The sequence below is a fragment of the Lynx canadensis genome, chromosome B2 (assembly GCF_007474595.2).
Source record: "Lynx canadensis isolate LIC74 chromosome B2, mLynCan4.pri.v2, whole genome shotgun sequence".
NCBI classification, from domain to species: domain Eukaryota; kingdom Metazoa; phylum Chordata; class Mammalia; order Carnivora; family Felidae; genus Lynx; species Lynx canadensis.
The window spans coordinates 136,670,396-136,685,985 of NC_044307.1; the positions used below are offsets into that span (position 1 = coordinate 136,670,396).

Here is a 15,590-nt window from a genome sequence, read left to right on the forward strand (position 1 = left end):
CATGCAACATTGGTTTCTGAGCATCCTTTTTATGAAAAGTACAGTAATAAAGCCCAGCAGGAAATACGGCAATCATTAAGGAGCAGATCATCCCGGAGCCTCACCATCTAGGTCCTTGACCGTGTTTTAGTGCGTGAGTCGCCAGCAATCACAGCACTTTCCTCCGGGATACCAAGGGTTTCGGGTGCAAGTGGACTCAGACGCACTCTGATAGACTGATCTGGACACAGAGCAGCAAGGAGCACGGGCCTGGTTCCAATCCTGTCCCCACCACTAACTTGCTCGTCCTTGTCCATGTCCTTGAGCACATGGCTTGTGCCTGAATGTCCCCTGTCCCATCAATAAATTGAGGCTGAAATTAGTACCTCCCTCTAAGGGTGGTGGGGGACTTAATTAAAGATGTGATCTGAGAATCTTGGAGCTACGATGTGCCGTGGGGCCGTGGGGGGAGGTAAGTGGTACCCACATTCAGGAAGTTGACATCTGCCTTTTCTATTTCATTTCCTAAACCCAAGAATGAAATAGCAGATGGCGAATTTAAAGAGATACAGGTGACCTAATACAGGAGGCTGAATTGAATTATGTAGTTAATTTATGTCATTAGATGTACACTGTTCAGAGTGATCATTTTGCGGCATTTGCTAACATACAATATTCCGTTTTCTCCTCTAGATGAGCACCATGCCAGGACTGCCGACCCGGCCCTGCTTCTACGATATAGATCTTGATACAGAAACAGAGCAAGTTAAAGGCTTGTTCTAAATGAACCAGACTTCCACAGGACCCAGTGCAGGTAGGCTCCTGGGCTTCCTCCCGTGTCTTTCTTTCTTTCTTGCCCCAAATATGTTTTAGTTTTATTTTGTCTTGTTTTTCTAATATTTACTACAAAACATGGGCTGATAAGTAATTTCCTGACTTGGTTACTATGAATTCCTACTGAATAAGAGCCCGTGACTTGGGTCACTCCTCGATGTGGCTATGCAGTGAGAAAGGGGTCCCATCCAGTGAAAGTCAAATCATGTCGCTTCTGAATATAGATTGGTTGAAGGCATCTCTTGCCATTAAAAAAAAGGAACCCTGTGAACTCATTATTCTGTCTCTGGAATTAAAACTAATATAGTGTCGGGGCGCCTGGGTGGCTCAGTCGGTTGAGCGTCCAACTTCGGCTCAGGTCATGATCTGGCAGTTCGTGAGTTCGAGCCCCGCATCGGGCTCTGTGCTGACAGTTTGGAGCCTGCAGCCTGCTTCAGATTCTGTGTCTCCTTCTCTCTGCCCCTTCCCTGCTCATGCTGTGTCTCTCTTTGTCTCTCAAAAATGAACAAAATTTAAAAAAAAAAAAAAAAAAACGAATATAGTGTCCCTCCCTGTCCATGTGGATTCATTCTAAGACACACAAACCCTCCCCGCCCCTCAGCGTATGCCTAAAACCACAGATAGCACTAAATACTTGCGTGTGCTATGTTTTTTCCTATACGTACACGCGCGTGATGAAGTGTAATTTACAAATTAGGCACAGTAAGAGATTAACAATAATAAGTACCAGTAAAGTAGGACAATTATAACAAGATGCTGTCATCAGAGTTCTATGAATGTGGTCTTTCTCTCTCCCGCTCTCTAAATACCTTATTGTACTGCACTCCCCCCCTCTTCATGTGCTGATGGGAGAGATAACATGGCTACACGATGAGATGAAGGGGGTGACGTAGACATCGTGACATAGCTTTAGGCTGCTGTTGACCTTCTGACACCGTGCCGGGAGGATCATCTGCTCCCAGACCACATTGACTGTGGACAGCTAGACCCATGGAAAGCGAAACCGCAGATGAGGGGGACTACTGTGTCTTTAGGCATTTTATAACTCTCCCTTCCTACCACATACCTCTTGTGCGGAGTCAGAATTACGTGATAGACGGATCTGGGTGCGTTCATTCCCTGTGGCTGCCATAACAGTATCACAACTGGACGGCTCAAAACAACAAATGTTTGTTCTCTCAGTTTCAGAGGCTAGAAATCCAAAGTCAAGGTGTCAGCCAAGTCGTGTCCCCTCTGCGACTCTGGTAGAATCCTTCCTGGCCTCTTCCTGGCTTGTGGTGGTGCCAGTCATCCTGAACGTTTCCCAGCTGGACCCACATCGTTTCAATCTCTGCCTCCATGGCTGTAGCATTCTCTGTGTGTCTCTGTCTTTGTATGGGGGTGTCCTTTATAGGGACACCAGTCACATTGAATCAGGGCCCACCCTCCAGACCCTATCTTAAAGTGACTATCTCTGCAAAGACCTTATTTCCAAGTAAGGTCACTGTCTTCGGTCCTGGGGGTCAGGACTTCAGCATATCTTTTTGGGGACAGTTCAACGCATAACACTCGACCGTGACACAACAGATGGATTGGGCTCTTGTACCACTGGAAAGGTACATGAAGATGAGACCAGTCTAACGCAGAGGGCCCTGTGCGTCATAAGAAGGACAGGGCAGCAGAAAGGAGACCCTCGCTAGTTCATGGTCCACACAGTTTAAGAGGGCTGGTCTTGACTTGGAGCCCCCATAGGCAGCCCACAGTGGGGGTCCCTTGGTCTTACTCATGTCTGCCCCTCAGGACTGCAGTCACACCTGCTGGCTTCCTTCCTGGCTTCCCTTCCGGAAGAGAAATGACCACCCTCCTAATCCTGCCCCTGGGAAAACTCTCAGTCCCAGTCGTAAAGGCTTGTGAAGCTGCTTTTCTCATCCCGTATATCAAACCTCACCATATTCTCAGAACACATTCCTTTTCCCAACACTCCCAGTTCCGTCGCCACACTCGCTCCTGTTCCTTAGCCCAGCATCCCTTCCTTTTTTTCTTTTTCTTAATTTTTATTCATTTATTTTAAGACAGAGAGAGAGAGTAAGCAGGGTAGGGGCAGAGAGAGAGAGAATCCCAAGCAGGCTCTGTGCTGTCAGTGCAGAACCCAACGTGGGGCTCAGACCCACGAACCATGAGATCACGACCTGAGCTGGGCCGAAGAGTCAGAAGCTTCACCCACTGAGCCACCCAGACTGTGGGCCTATTAGACAGGCTTACTTGACCTGAATTCTCACTTTTGTTGGTTTCACTACCAGTCGTCAACATGGGGAGATTGTTTTCCTTTTTTGTAAGTCTTTGTTACTAATGCACTAAAGACTGAGACTATGATGAGAAAGGTAAGGGACCACGCCAATATGAAATGACATTAATACAACGTGCGGAATTGTTGGGTTTGGGGTGTGTGAGGCGTATGGTTTTTCACTGAGGAATGGGGGCTGTGTTTAGTTTGAACCACAACCACATTTCAAATCTGTGTCCATTCGGAAGAAGAAACCCCCACAAAATAAACCAAGGAGACTAATTTCACAAAGAAGCCTTGATAATGGTGTCATTTTGGTCTTTGGGTATAAAGTGTGTGTGTGTGTGTGTGTGTGTGTGTGTGTGTGTGTGTGTGTGTGTGTGAGAGAGAGAGAGAGAGAATGTCTTGGGTTTCCCAGCTAGTTCTTGGGAAAATGACAGTATCCTTCCTCTTCCACTGAAAATTAACCCATCCTGACTAATCTCCCCTTTCACGTCAAGAACCCATTCTGCTGCATTTCTGCCATTTATCATTCTTCTCCAGAACAAGTGTGTTTTCACCCTTTTATCTCTCTCGGGTTGTATTTTTCCAGCCTCGTGGTCCGTTTTCATTTGTTCCTCAAGTAGGTAATTAAAACCCAGTTACACCTTAATTATAGGTTAAGACTCTGCTAATGCCAAGGGACACGTCATGTACACTTAAATCCTTAGGTCTGTGTTCCCTAACAAGTGTTCCTCCAGCCTTTTTTTTTTAAGTTTACTTACTTATTTTGACACAGAGAGAGAGCACAGGGGAAGGGCAGTGAGAGAGAGGGAGAGAGAGAATCCCAAGCAGGCTCCACACTGCCAGCATGGAGCCCGACGCGGGGCTCAAGCTCACAAACTCATGACCTGAGCCCAAACCAAGAGTAGGGCGCCTAACCGACTGAGCCACCCGGGCACCCCCAGGTTTTTTTTCAGTGTTGAGCGAGGGTTAGCGGTCAGGACGCCGGCCTGTGGAAGATACCTCAGTGAGCCAGGCACCGTGCCGAGCACCTCACCCGGGTGGTCACAGCACCCCTTGGAGGCAGGTGCTGTCCCACAGGGGCAGATCCTTCCCGAGAAGGTAGCTGAGGCGTGGTCCCGAGCCCCAGGACTGCAGAGCCATCTTTCCATTGCTTGGCCCTGCCTCTTCTTCCAAAGCTGGCACGGGAGTCACCTTCCCACCCCTTGCCACCGCCTGTCACATGTCATGCTGGGATCAGTGCAGCGAGATGGGCGGTTCTGTTTCAGAGCTGTGGAAACGCTGGCCCAGGAGAGTCAGCAGCACGGTCGAGGTGCCCCGCCAGTAAGCACCCATGTCGAGACTCCCCCGGGACCTGCTTCCCCTGTCTCACCCCATCCTTTATGCCCAAACCGAAGGATGCCCTTTGCGTGTCAGTCACAGGGTAAATGAACCTTGGCCCGCCCTCGAAGATCGTAACCAGTTATTTGAACAGACCTATAATTTGGGGATCATTTCTGTATAACAAAAGATCATTCTTTGGGTATTAAAAGCTATGACTTTGTCCAGATTCTTTTTCGCCGGAGTATAATAGGGCTATCTCTCGCGGAACTCTCTCATAGAATGTTGTTTTCCCCCTCACTTATCCAAGGCTCCTTTCTGCTTTGTGAACTGCCCGATCCCGTTCCCAGCTCGGTGGGCGGTGGTTCAGAACCCATCACTTGACCCTGCTTTGCACCTTTGAAAATGGATCCAGTGTCGCGGGAGAAAGCGCTGTACAAAGCAAACATTCCTTCCCGGGAACTCCCGGGGTGATGATCCCGCAAACGGACCCTCTGTTTTGCATGTCCTCACAATACGCGGTCAGGGGCCACCTCCTCGCAGTCAGGTCTGTGGCGATTAAAGGTGCAAGGAATCAAAATGTTGACATTTGGATGACAGTCGGCGTAGACAGATTTGCCCGCCAAAAGCGGGAACGTCTGGCGGTCGCTTTGCTCCTGGAGCGGTCAGACTCCAGAGAGCCTCGTGCTGTCAGCCTCAGAGTAACACACTCGTGAGTTTTTGCAGCACGCGTTGTAGACGTGTAGCACACGGAAGATTGCGCTCTGTTAACAACTGTTTCTGTCCTTCCGCTTCCTCTCCTCTGCTGCTTACCTCCCCGTCGAGGAACTCATGTAAGATCTCATATGAACAGAGAGCCAAGAAGTCACCAGAATCTGAGCTCTTGCTCCTTTCCAAGGCTCCCCTGTGATGCTTTCACTGTTGTCAGAAGAAGGGCATGATACATTCTTCCGGGTGGCACCAAACAGAAAGAATTAAAGTCAGTTGTTTGTCCCAGGAACACCGATCCTGCCATATTACTGCTCAGTCTTTTGTTTGAAGATGATTGGATTTCAGGTGTTTTTTTTTGTTTGTTTGTTTGTTTTTAACATTTATCTATTTTTGAGGAAGAGGGAGGGGAGAGGGGCAGAGAGAGGGAGACAGAGGATCCGAAGCAGCCTCTGTGCTATAAGCATAGAGCCTGATGCGGGGCTCGAACGCAGGAATTGTGAGATCATGACCCTGAGCTGAAACCAGGTCGACTCTAGTCCTGCTATAAATGTTAGTTATTTGCCCAGAAAGCTTTTTTTTTTTTTTTTTTTTTTTTAATTTTTTTTTTCAACGTTTATTTATTTTTGGGAGAGAGAGAGACAGAGCATGAACGGGGGAGGGGCAGAGAGAGAGGGAGACACAGAATCGGAAACAGGCTCCAGGCTCCGAGCCATCAGCCCAGAGCCTGACGCGGGGCTCGAACTCACGGACCGCGAGATCGTGACCTGGCTGAAGTCGGACGCTTAACCGACTGCGCCACCCAGGCGCCCCTCAGAAAGCTTTTTCTTAACTGCACGTGCAAAGAAAGGTGCTCGTTTCTTCCCCCAACTGCCTGTAGAGCAGAAATGTTCAGTGATAGTTAATGGTCATACGATAGTCTTGAGTATGGTTGCTGCCGTTCTGTGGTCAGGGTCTGTTATGCAAACCAGAGGCTTCAGGGTTCCCTCGGGGAGCACCTGGGCTCTGTGATTTTGGTCTTAAAACTGTCTTTTCAAGAAGCAACTCAAACACTGTTGATTACCGTTATGCTCCAAGATGAAGGTCAGCGAGTACCTCGCCCTGAGCCATCCTTGGAGGGCACAATGGGAAGCTCAGGCCACTTAAATAAAAGATGGAGGGGACTTGAATCTAAAGATGTCATCTTTATCATCTCACTGACATCGAAAGGTGGTGATGGGGGCGCCAAGGTGGCTCAGCCAGCTAGCATCTGACTTCAGCTCAGGTCGTGATCTCACGGTTCATGAGCTCGAGCCCTGCGTCGAGCTCTGTGCTGACAGCTGGGAGCCTGGAGCCTGCCTCAGATTCTGCGTCTCCCTCTCTCTCTGCCCCTCCCCAGCTTGTGCTCTGTCTCTTGGTCTCTCTCAAAAATAAATAAACATTTTAAAAATTTGGGGGAAGTTCTTAACTCCCTTTTAAGGAAACTTTTTTTGGGGGGGGCGGGGCGGTGCACCTGGGTGGCTCAGTCAGTTAAATGTCCAACTTCGGCTCAGGTCGTGATCTCACGGTTCATGGGTTCGAGCCTCGCGTCCAGCTGTGTGCTGACAGCTCAGAGCCCGGATCCTGCATCGGATTCTGTGTCTCCCTCTCTCTCTGCCCCTCTCCCGCTCACACTTGGTCTCTCTCTGTCTCTCAAAAATAAATAAACATGTTAAAAAAGAATTTGAAGAAACGTTTTGGGCTCTCTTTGATTTCTTATCCATTCCATACCAAGATAGACTATTTCCTATATATTCTGTCCTCATAAAATTCTGAAATGTTTTTTTTCCTGAGTAACTGGATAATAATAAACAGCTGACTCCTCTTTTTAAATCCTCACTAGAGTGGTTGCATTTCCAATTTATAAAATCTGTATTCAGACTTTCTATACTTCTGCCAACACGCAGAGGTGTTTTTTGTTTGTTTGTTTTGTTTTGTTTTGTTTTTTAATGTGGAACCACATACGCCACGCCCCTATAAACACAAAACCACTACGTACAAATCTAAGGTGTCTAATCAGCTGGTCTTCAACCACCCACTTTGGGTTTGGAAGGTCTTCAGACTTGCCCTCCTTGGGCTGTTTCCAGTGCACCAAGCCCACCGTCATTCCCCTTACCCTCCTTTCCTCCATGTGTGTCACTGAGCCTCAGGTCCAGGATCACGAGAGCCCCCAAAGTGAGGCTGGCCACCTCCCTGAATGGAGGGGTGAGGTCCTGCCCCAGGCAAACCTCCCTTCCCAACTTCGAAAATATTTTCTTTTGGTTGAGGATTATTGTGCTCGGGGTGCTCCTGTTTTCTGTTTACTTCCCTGACTTGAATCCGATGCGAGGAGAGTAGTCTGCATTCCTGGTCCCCTGCCTTCGTCACTGTCTTCTGTTCTGAGGCTAAGCAAGCATCCTTTCTGGCTCTAGAGCCCCCACTCATCTGTGGGAGGCCAACTCACTATGTTCTGGCCCAGCAGACAAATTCTTCCACGTATAAATTTAGATTAAAGGCCAAATACTTGCATTTACACTTCTTCCGCAATGATGAACAGAGACTTTCTGAACCTTCGGGGTTTGGTTCGTTTGTCTTTTCTAAAATGTAGTTTGATGACTGCTCCTTCTAAAAGATTTCAGGCTCCAACAGTGTCCAGGAGTCTTAATATCCTTTCAGAGGAAACAACAAAGCTTTAACATCAATAAGATCTCCTCCCTTCCATTCTTGCCCTAAATGCATTTTTCAGACCTTCCTTTCTGTGCCTACTATAAAAGACAAACTGAAATCCAAGGCAACAGGATTCCTGATCTAAAATCCCGAGCGGTCTCACTCGGCAGGATCCCGGGGACCGTAAAGCCCAAATTCAGAATTTTAGAATATCCGCCTGATCTTTTCAGGAGGTTCAGAACGCTGCCTACAGTGACCGTGCTGACTGGGTCACAGAGCGGTGTGGAATTGGATTCTCCACCGCTCTTAAGTAAGACGATTCCAAACAGTGATTCCCAACCCTGTCTTGTGAAGGGAATCATTTATCTGCAGGTGAATTTTCTTTTGGACTCTGGATTTTTAGAACTATATTACCAGTTTGACATCACAGGGGGGAGAAAGCTCTTCTTAAATCACTGAAACATGGCTTTGTTTTCCAGGCTCCCAAAACACAAACCCGTCTTTTGCCTTCTTGCTGCCGTTGGAGAAGAAAGTGAATTTGAAATATGCCGGTTACACAATGCGGGAGAAATGGGGAAATAGACCAAAGACATATTCTCCGTTCAAGAATTCTGTTTGCAACAGAGTATGGTGTCCGGTAAAAGGACCTCCACCAAGTTCGAAAGAAAGTAATTTATTTTCCGTTTCTGCAGAGTTTACATTATTTCCCACTGCTTACACTGTAGAATGTTTATTTTATGGGGACTGAGGGATTAAAAGAGTGTGAACTAAAAGGTACCATTTTCCACTCTGGAGTTTTCTATTTTGTCTTTGAACTGAAAATAAACAGGTATCTAGAAAACCAAACAGCAAGTTTCCAACGGTAGATAAAACTCTCTGATCTCTAGAGGTAACTGTTCACATTGGGGTTGTGACCTGACAGATTTTCTGGAAAACTGTGAATACAACGAGGGCTTTTAGAAACATAATGAGAAAGAAATTGCACGCGCACACAGAAATATCTGATCCATTGTGAAATCTTCGGACCGTTGGAGGGTTGTAATAAATAAATAGCCTTTAGACCGCAGTGCATTTTATACACAGAACTGTTTTTCAGTGCCAGTGAAGTTTACATCACTTACCCAAAAAATAATGGGTTCGTGCTCGTTCCGTCCACCCACAAATGAATCTCAGCAGCCATTAAGCTTTCGAAGGCCCATAGGGCAAAGAAAAGTTGGCTCTTGAGGTCAGGTGTTGGGCAGATGTTTTTCCATTTGTCCAACCCATAATTCATAGTAAAGAATGGTGCATGGGCTGTACCCCCTTCCCGGGAGTTACTGACCCTTTTCTGTTTCCATTTTTTCCTACAATAACATAAAGTTATATAAAAGTTAAGACAAAACCAAGGATTCAGGAACAAACAAGAAGTGATTGTCCTCTAAGCAGCATAAGTAAAAGAGTCACCATAAATATCTTAAATGTCCCCCACGGCGCATCCTGCAGAGTCCTTGCCATCGGATCTTTCCTGCACATTCTAGTACTGCACTCTTCAGTGACCCTGCTCGTTAGTTGCCCTGCGTATAATGTGTCTTTATGCACAATTTAATTTGTTCCAAAACATGGCTGAAACAACCAAAAAGCCTCCCCACCCAAAGACTGTCTCAAGAATGGTTTTGCTTGGTGTTTCTGAAGGGTGTGTGTCCCTCTCCCCCCACCCCCGTCCTTTATTTGCGAGTACACCTCTCCAAATATACAATGAACCAGTATTTTCCATTTACTGCCCTTTGAAGGTCTTAAGGGTTCACAGGAAACCTGTTCTCTCTGCGATGCACTCAATGAGCGGTCTGGCTCAGGAGTTCATTTTTAAGCAGTTGCCTTCTGTTATTTGACTTTATAATTTTCCTCTGCTATTTAGTTTCATTTTCTGTTTTTGAAAGTATTTTGGGGCGCCTGGGTGGCTCAGTCACTTCAGCGTCCAACTTCAGCTCGGGTCATGGTCTCACAACTCGTGGGTCCAAGCCCCGCGTCGGGCTCTGTGCTGACGGCTCGGAGCCTGGAGCCTGCTTCGGATTCTGTGTCTCCCTCTCTCTCTCTGTCCCTCCCCTGTTTGCACTCTGTCTCTCTCCCTCTCAAAAATAAATGAACACTAAAAAATTAACAAAAGAAAAAATACGTTTTTAGAAACCTATATTCCAGGGGCTTTAGACTTCTTTCTTTACCTGCTTTCACCAGGCAGTTCGCCAGTTCACCAAAAAGAAAAAAAGAAAAGCATCCCAGACATGGGAGAGCTTTTCAGTGCTCAGCGTTGATGGGCCTGTAATCCACGTGTTGCTAGAACACCCCAGACTTTTACTATTGTGTGGCCACATTTACCTCCTCTAGATACCATCACTCGAGTTCTGGTGGATTTGTTTTCTCTCACTCACCCCCTGCCGAGTGATAAGCCGTCTCCACCGACTTGAAAGGGCTTCAGCTGGTTAATTAATGGGCTTATCAACTCGTAATGACTTGAGGCTGTTCCCAGATGGGAGAAGGTGTTCCTTCAGGGAAGACCTGCTTATCTACCATCTCTTGGGAGGCCAAGGCCCAAGGAAAAAGAGTATACCGCCTTTGACGTGGCCTGGCCGGTTCAAGTGCGAAATCGTCTCAAGTGCGGATGCTGATTTCTCTCCGCCTCTGGAAGTGAAACGTCAGAAACCACTGACAGATCAGTGGGGGCCCCGGTGACCCGCCATGACACACAGACTAGTGGCCAGGCTCCCTCTCTGCTCGCAGTCCTGTGGTAGCATCACCTGCAGAGGTTAAGACCCAGGTGAGAAGAAGCTTCTGAAAGCTCCTGGGGAGATGCACCATCGGGATCAACTGACAAGGGAGAGATGAACGTGGCTCCCAGAAAGCAGCGGTAAGCCAGTCCGTTCATTTCGGTCCTTTTTATTCTTCTCTTTCTGGGGTTATTTTGTTTAACTGGGATGTGCTGACCCCGTTAAAACAATACTTGAGTATTCTTCACAGTAGATATTTTAAAAGAATCCTCAGATCTGACATTAGCCAGGGTTTTGTTTTGCTTTGTTTTGTTTGAATAATTTACCCATACCTGGGGCGCCCTGGGTAGCTCAGCTAGTTAAGCGTCCTACTCTTGGCTTCGGGCTCAACTCATGATCTCACGGTTCATGAGTCCAAACCCCACGTTGAGCTCTGTGCTGACCGCCATGGGGCCTGCGTGGGATTCTCTCTCTCCCTCTCTCTCTGCCCCTTTCCCGCTCGCTTACATGCATATGCTGTCTCTCTCCCTCTCTCTCTCTCTCTAAAAACTAGACATTTTAAAAATAAGATAATTAGGGCATCTGGATGGCTCAGCCAGTTAGGCATCCAACTTCAGCTCAGTTCACAACCTCACTGTTCATGGGTTCAAGCCCCACATCGGGCTCTCTGCTATCAGCCCAGAGCCCGCTTCAGATCCTCTGTCTCCCTCTCCGCCCCTCCCTCTCTCTCTCTCTCTTTCAAAACAAATAAACGTTAAGAAATATTTTAAAGAATAAGACAATTTACACATACCCATAAATAAGAGGGTGTCTGAAGCTTACCTTATTTATTCCAGAAAAATCCACATACACATATTTGTCCATTGCTTTTATATAAATGTATACATACATGAGGATACAAGTTAACTAATAAGTATAATTTTTATAGCATTTTTTACAAACCTATAATACATATCCATTGCAGATGTTGACTCCCGTGGTAGAACAGTTGGTTAGTAAACAGACCTTTCCCCCCAAAACGCTCTTCTATAGTGACATTTCAAACAAAGGAGAATGGAATTCAAGAGTCCATGAACTTGGATGGGGGGAAAAATGACATTTTTGCTTTTACTAACCTCTAAACTTAGTGTAGAATGCCCTTCAATTATGAACGTTGGCAACAAACTAACAGTTGTAAAATAGTGCCTGTGTCTGCCACCAATAGAAATCACGGATATTTTAGGGGCACCTGGGTGGCTTAGTCGGTTAAGCATCCGACTCTCAGTTTCGGCTCAGGTCATAATCTCATGGTTTCGTGAGTTCGAGCCCCGCATCGGGCTCTGCGCTGACAGCCCGGAGCCTGCTTGAGATTCTCTCTCTCTCTCTCCCTCTCTCTCTCTGCCCCTCCCCCGCTCACACTGTCTCTCAAAATAAATAAATAAGATCTTTAAAAATATTAAAAAAAAAAAAAAAAAGAAAGAAATCACGGACATTTTAATACTACATTCCAGTGTCTGCAGATATTCAGAGTAGCATTTTGCTCATCACGACCTCTGAATGATAGCTATTAGATCAGCCACTACCTTGTTATTTCATGTGTAAAGAAAGAGCCACATATATTGCTATCATCCAATTTGATTACCTTTCAATATTTTAATTTTTTTGTAACGTTTTTATTTTTGAGACAGGGAGAGACAGAGCATAAACAGGGGAGGGTCAGAGAGAGGGAGACACAGAATCCGAAACAGGCTCCAGGCTCTGAGCCATCAGCACAGAGCCTGACGCAGGGCTCGAACTCACGGACCACGAGATCATGACCTGAGCCGAAGTCAGCCGCTTAACCGACTGAGCCACCCAGGCGCCCCTCAATATTTTAATAATTGTATTTCACTATCATTGGCTTGCCTTAAACCCAAGGCATTTAACAACATTATTCTGAGAAGCGGTATAGACGTCACACTGTTAAAGGGATCCGTGGAGTGAAAAAGGTCATGATGAAATTCTAACAGCCTAAATCCGGGTTCTGAGGCAGCATTGCACTGCTCTTAGGTGTTGACATGTCAGGTCATTCCTAAGAGTCCCTGCTCCAGCCAGGGCCCCTGGTCTGAATCTTAAGTCTCTTATTCGGGGAGTGGTGCAGGCAATATACAAGAAGCCTAACTCAGACAATGTAGAAACCTCTGAAAACCATAGAATGCTGAGTCAATGTAAGAAAAGGAAATTGGGGCGCCTGGTTGGCTCAGTCGGCTAAGCATTCCAACTCTTGATTTCGGCTCAGGTCACGATCCCCCAGTTTGTGAGACCGAGCCCTACGTCAGGCTTCCCACTGACAGCATGGAGGCTGCTTGGAATTCTCTCCTTCTCTATCTCTCTGCTCCCCTCCTTCAAAATAAATAAGATGTACTTAAAAAAAAAAAAATAGTGGTGCCTGGGTGGCTCAGGCAGTTAAGCATCCGACTTCAGAGCATGATCTCACGGGTCATGAGTTTGAGCCCTGCATCAGGCTCTCTGCTGTCAGTGCAGAGCATACTTCAGACTCTCTGTCCCCCCCTTTCTCTCTGCCCCTCCCCGCCCCTTGCACTCTCTCAAAATAAATAAACATGAAAGGAAGGGAGGAAGGAAGAAAAAAGAAAGGAAAGAAAGAGAAAAGAAGAAGGAAGAGGGAAGGAAGGAAGGAAGGAAGGAAGGAAGGAAGGAAGGAAGGAAGGAAAGGGAAGGGAGGGAAGGAGGGAAGGAAGGAAGGAAGGAAGGAAGGAAGGAAGGAAGGAAGGAAGGAGGGAGGGAGGGAAGGAGGGAGGGAGGGAAGGAAGGAAGGAAAGGAACTCAACATCCGAGTTCCATGACAGAAGGGAACATGTTGGGGCATTCTCCACAGAATAGTGCACTTGGTCAGTAAATATTTTTGGAGTGAATTCACCCATCCACTCACCGAGCATGTGTCAGCCCACCTTGCTGGGGACCCTGCCCTTTAACCTGTAGGTCCCCAGTAACTCCATGTAGTGAGCGTCAAAACTGAATTGAACTGAATCAAGAAACCCACCCGGGTGGCATAGGAGAATTGGTGTCAGACTGCCAGTCGAGGATTTCATAAGCAAAGGTTTTAGTCTATGTCTTGAGACAAGACTGAGATACAAAAATGTGAAAAGTTTCAGAAATCACGGGGTAGACTTCGTGGCCTACATCATGTCTCTGGTGGGTTGCCCTCAGACCCTACATCACACTTAGAACCACTCTTAAAGGGTGGCCTTCATTTTCAGATTTAGCTATTGGTCACTTAGATTTGATTTGACTTCAAGCCCTTATCCATCAAGAGACAGGCAACCTTTCTGCTAAAGCCCATAAATTTCCCGAGCGCAGGCCAGTGTCCACAACCCTGGGCAGATGCCACTGGTCACTGGAGATGGGACAGAGCTAAATAGCCAGCATCCCCCTAATTGGCAGCTATTTGTGTGATGTTACCTACCGATGCATCATGTTCTAAACATGCATTAAAATAACCACAGATTCAAGAGAGTATCCAAAGAGAGAAAGAGAGCAAGCAAGGGAGGGACAGAGGGAGAGGAAGAGAGAGAATCCCAAGCAGGCTCCACAACCAGTACAGAGCCCGATGCGGGGCTCGATCCTATGACCGTGAGATCATGACCTGAACCAAAATCAAGTCAGAGGCCCAACCGACTGAGCCACCCCGGATCCCCTCCAAAGAACCATTCTTAATGACTACTCCTGGGCCTGCCTTCAGACTGCAGGAAGATGGTTGATTCTAGGACAGAAGGTGAAGGTCGTGAACCAAAAAGAATGAGGAAAAAACTTGACAAAGTGGGACCATGTGGTTGAGCCATCAGCATGAAATTAAAAAGAATGAAATTCTTCCTGTGATCTCAGCCTTACCATGGTGGGAAGTCATCCTAGGTAATCTAATGCTCCTTCCTTTGTGCTGCCTAAACCCTGTCCCATGTCCCAAGTGTGGTCTCCCAACCTAGCATTGCTTTCCAGAGTCTGAGGCGATGGGTGTGCTGTTTCGTCTTTAATTTTTCACAGAGTAGAACTGTGCCTGGCCACACCCGGTGTGTTCAAGGTAAGCTAACTACGTAAGAGCTGGTTGAACATAGAAATCTCTCTGGGCAATTAGCAGACTCTCATGCATTTAGGTTAGTTTTACATTTGTTTTGTTTTGTTTTGTTTTGTTTTGTTTTTGAACCGATCCCAGGACTATCTGTGTTAGAATTAACCTGAGATGCTTGTTAAAAATGCATCTTCCCATCTCCATGTACACCTAAGAAATTGGGCTCTCTGGAATCCTGGGAATCCATATCTTTGACAAGTTCCCTAAGTTATTCTCCCGCGTAATAAAGTTTAAAATTTAACCCCAAATCCACTTTTGTATCACAGTGGTGCCTAGGCCAATGTTTAACAACTAGACGGTGCGAAACAAATACTTGTTGAAAGAACGAGTGAACATTTATAGCCATCAATCCCCCGGCCCTCTGTGGCCCCTGCTGTGTGTGAGACATCACCATTCCGACCCCCTCCATTCCTGATACTTCTTCAGAGCCAAGGAATTAAATATTTTTTTACGCATTTCTCCCCTGCCTCACTCTGGCCTCTCTACTCCCCCAAGGCTCCCAAATGTAATCTTTATGCTATTTCGGCAACCACAGACTCTGAGGATGGCTCAGTGGACAACAAAGAAGTTGTCTGGGGTCGGTCAAGTTCAGTGCTACCATCCCAGAATCTTGTCTAATAGTCCAGGATGGGTTGACCCCAGGCAAGGCTCACACTAAGCTCCCCAGGCAAGGCTCACGCTAAGCTCAGGAGGTTGGAGAGGATGGTCAAGCTGGGGGAGGGGAGCTGGTGGAATGATCCCAGAAGCCATTGCAAGGATCCTGGAGGGAGAGGCCAGCCTGGCAGGAACACCTGTAAACGCTTGGGCTGGCCCTGGGGCAATGACGGCTTTTTACCCGTGTGCCCCTGGTGTCTACGCATGCTTTGAGTTCATTTTCATGAAATCACACTTAGTGGTCGGCTCCCCTTCTCTTTAGCACCCTAGGTTTGTAGTTTAGTCTCCTGAAATCCTTTGCAGATTAAAACTTCCAGAAACT

At 46.9% G+C, this 15,590-nt stretch overlaps 1 long non-coding RNA gene across 1 annotated transcript; it reads left to right on the plus strand.

Moving 5' to 3' along the window:
• Window positions 1-677: 677 nt before the first annotated feature.
• LOC115514526 lies at window positions 678-8,617 on the plus strand. Its single transcript, XR_003969006.1, has 2 exons — window positions 678-793; window positions 8,251-8,617. It is a non-coding gene; the product is annotated as an uncharacterized LOC115514526 (long non-coding RNA).
• Window positions 8,618-15,590: the final 6,973 nt, after the last annotated feature.